The sequence below is a fragment of the Egretta garzetta genome, unplaced genomic scaffold (genome assembly GCF_000687185.1).
Source record: "Egretta garzetta isolate BGI_Z169 unplaced genomic scaffold, ASM68718v1 scaffold112, whole genome shotgun sequence".
NCBI lineage: Eukaryota > Metazoa > Chordata > Aves > Pelecaniformes > Ardeidae > Egretta > Egretta garzetta.
Genome location: NW_009258884.1, coordinates 1376314 through 1380268, shown reverse-complemented (window position 1 = coordinate 1380268; position 3955 = coordinate 1376314). Strand labels below are relative to the sequence as shown.

Here is a 3955-nt window from a genome sequence, read left to right as displayed (position 1 = left end):
GTGAGGGGGGCTCGCCTCGGCCTCAGGGCCAGGCCGCCGTCCGGGCCCGCCAAACGGGGCGGGCAGTGGTTCCTGTTGCTTTGTATTTAAAACCTCAATTAAAATTAACCTGGGAAGACAATAATAATGAAGGAAATTAAGAAATACACATAAATAGATATATATATATGTACTGCGGTATCCTTACTTCTTGGTGGCGCTTAGTGCTCACCGCAGGGAAGTCCTGCTGTCTGGAAATTGGCTTTGCCTCCTAGGAAACCTGAGGAAAATGCTGCCCTAGTTAATGCTGCTGTAGTGCTTAGGAGAAGCTTGAAATTAAATAGATACAGGGTTTGCTATCAAAATATGCTCTTGAATAAATTAGTTTGCATCCAGAAATGGCATCTGTTTTTCCTTGGCTCAGATACTTTTCTAAAAGCGTTTAGGTATGCAGCTCACACTGAAACCGGTGCCTAATATCGGAGCAGTTTTGAAAATCAGTTCTTCTGGTTTAATTCAAAATTTTAAATACAGAAATGCTGTGGGGTCAGTAACTCTGGAAGAGGGGCAGGACGGGCACCTAGACATAAGATCTCATGAGGTGAAAAACTGAGTGTTTGGAAGAGCAAATGTGTTTAGTAACACATACCATCTAATCAGAAACCTTCTCTTTTATACTTGAGGAAGAAGCTGAAAACAGTGGATACCTCTCTTTCTGTTGGAGGTAGGTTTTAAGGAGGCATTGCAGCAATTTGGTCTACTTTCACGATGGGTTTGGAATCTGTATCTGGAATTTCTTGACTGGAAATTTCAGGCCTCATAGCCTCTGCATTGCACTCGGGCTATGGCTGATGTTTTGGAAGAAACCTGGGCTAATTACTGCAGATGCGCTGAAGTATTAGACAAACCCACAAGCCTCCTGTTCCTGTACGCCCTCCGAACTAAGATGACCTTCTAATTTGTATAGTACTTCTGCCTAATTATTGCAATACTGCTTCATAGTGGCACCAATGCAGATTTCAGATGCTTGGCTGGAAGCACTTTTAAGAATTATGTGGCTATATCCCCATCCTTCCAAGGATAACACAAAACTGTTGTGTTTTGACTTATGCTATGCCATATTGTTCATTCTTTTACTCTTTGCTCAGTTAGTCATTCGCATAGTATTTGGATTCTGGAGGACAATGTGGAAAAACTTAATTTGATTCTCAAATCAGGAAAAGCAATTATAAATCTTTTATTTTTAAATAGTATTTTATGGTTGGAAATTATGCATGCCTTCTGTACATTGCTTGGAAGTGTATAAATATAAAAGCCTCGTTCAGCTGTTTCTTTTTTGTAATTATAAAATGCATTAAAGTACAAATGTAGTTTTAAATCAAAGTTGTTCTCAAACTGTTTCTCATTGTTACATGCATTGGAAATAGAAATTAATTCATGGCAGCTTATTAATCAATAATGTCTGCTCATGCAGGTCACTTGCTGATTTATCAACAATTCGCAGCTCATTAGAAGGTATGTAACGCTTCCCTGATGGTGTTATTTAACAGGTATGTTTTCACAGTGCTGTTCATGACCTCTGGATTTAGTAACTCCTGACACAAGAAAGATTTCAGAGATTATTAACATAAAATTGGAAGTCTTTTCCCATGGGTGTTGTGCACATTAGGTCACGTAATACCTAATAATAACTTTACCAATCTGTATTTTGGACTGTCCTCCTTAGGATGCCCATAAATTTCATACAGATAGCTGCATCGGTGTCCAGGTATGTTTTCGGGTGTATATAAGTGTCCCAGACTTTCTCATCCTCCTAGGTATAGGTGGTACCTCCTTAATTGATGCTATCAGCAGATTTAATCAGTGTATACCTGCTTTTCCTGTGGTTGTTAAATGCATGAGACAATATTGGAATAAGCACTGAGCCTCGTGGAACGCTGCTGTTGATGCCCTGGCAGCACAATACTTGACCCTTTCAACAGCTACTCTGTACTAAAAGTTACTGAGTGCTAGTTCTATACATAGAAATATTAGAAGAAAATATTTTATATACCAGTCCTAATTCCTGAAGGAGCTCTGCAGAAGTCCTCCTGCGTAGAGCAGATTAAGGGATTACAATCTTAATCTTTTGTTCCTCCTAATAAACTGTAGTATCGCTATTTTTCATCGGAAGGTGTGGAAGAAAATAGTCGTTTAAAATTAGATGTACAGCACACATCTTTGGTGAAATTTAAAGGAACTGATCTCAGATATGTGGAAAAGGAATTGTAGTTAATGATATGATAAAAAATTGTTTCCTTGCAAGAGTCTGTAAAATAGCAGAATGTCCTGAATATTCAAAAGCTTTACTGGTTGTCTTCATACTACACAAAATGTTACTTGAGTATAGAAGGCTTTTGCAAAATTAAGAGGGTTTTGTTTAAATTGTTTGAAGGATTTTAATGTCTTACCAAGAGGCTCAAATGACCTTTAAAATTTGAATGTGTCCTGAGTTTTGAATGCTCGATCTTTTTAAAACTAGCTCCCACAATTATATGACCTTTACTTCCATTTGAATTTCGAGCACAAGAAAACGGCTCCTGTGCTCCCATATTTAAGGCAGGGAAGAATGGATACCAGTTTTGAAAACTCATCACTGGAATGATGGCAGAGGAGCCTGAATTTCACTGTTGAAGTCTGATCATGTAAACTTTGTCAAGCAGACACGCAAAGAATTTGAACCAGATATTTTTATAATGCAATGACATCATCTTGTTCCCTGAGGTTTCCAGAATTCTTACTAGCTCCCTGTGTACAGCAGTGTGCTCGTTTCTGTTAAGTTATTATAAACTGAGAGTAGTTCCACTGAAATGGTGTCATATAATTGTTTTAAACCTGGTGAATTAGATCCAGGAGTCTTGGGGTTTGTATATAGATAGAGCCTTGAATGAAAATTAGATAGCGTAGCCACAAAGGGCAGTTGTAATTTTTGCTCACTGCACAGGAGGGTGCTCAGCCTCTGTCTTTATCTGCGAGAAAGATTCCCTTGGTCATTAGTATGAAGTGGAGAAGCTGTTTTCTGAACTGGTCTTTTCTTGTAGTGACATTGGAGGATCTGTTAAATACAATTACTCAAAAAACAATCAGCTGCTAAAGGATTTTAGAAGGTGTGTTAATTGCTGTTGCAAGACCATTACAAAGGTATTTAGGTCAGAAGATGTACTGTAATGATCATCCACTGTGTAAGACCTTGGTATTCTCTAATGGGTGTACTTAAAGGTGCCAGAATTTTCAATAGAACCTTTGAAGTTTCTCAAAATTATTTTTTTCACAATTTAATGTGTTCATCTGAATGTGTGAATCCTTGTGTGAATTGTTCTGTTGAATAATGACTTCTCATGGATGTAAAAACCTACCCTGAGTGGATTTACTAGGAAGGGCTAGATACGTTTGTTAATTTATATTCCATCTGTAGTACCTGCTTATAGTTATATCCTTAATTATTCTTTATTTTCCTTGGTAAATAGCAATATGTTCTAGGTTCAAAACCCAAATGAATGTTCTAACATAAATCATAAAATGGAAATTTTAAAAGTTATACTGTTATATATTAGTTTAGGTTAGTCTGTGTTTTATAGTGGGAAGGGGTTTTATTGGTGGGAGGGCTTCTGTGGCACATTGGCAGTAGGAGCAAACACTTTTACTGAAGCTGGTTCTGTTGGTACCTCAGGCCGAGGTATTGCTTCCTGTAGGACTCATGTAACGGCTCTGTCTGTGTTCTGATAGGGTGGCAGACTTTAACTCACAGAAGGAAAAAAAAGTCTACTTTTTGGGTTCTTTGTAATTATTAAGGTTGACTGCCATGAAAAGTTTAATTTGACTGACTCTAACCTGAACAAATGGTGAGAGAAAGAATCATCTGGCATTAGTTACCACTACTTGTGTAAAAAAAATTTTGGTTTATGAGTGGCTGAAAATTGACCAACCTTCTGTTTAC

General features: G+C 37.7%; 1 long non-coding RNA gene across 1 annotated transcript in view; it reads left to right on the top strand.

Annotated features, from left to right (window-relative positions):
• LOC118451783 overlaps positions 1 to 1465 on the top strand; it is a 3727-nt gene extending 2262 nt beyond the window's left edge. Inside the window, exons 3-4 of the long non-coding RNA XR_004841339.1 lie at positions 667 to 703; positions 1454 to 1465. This is a non-coding gene — a long non-coding RNA (uncharacterized LOC118451783). The remainder of the gene's footprint in view (positions 1 to 666; positions 704 to 1453) is intronic.
• The last annotated feature ends 2490 nt before the right edge of the window (positions 1466 to 3955 follow it).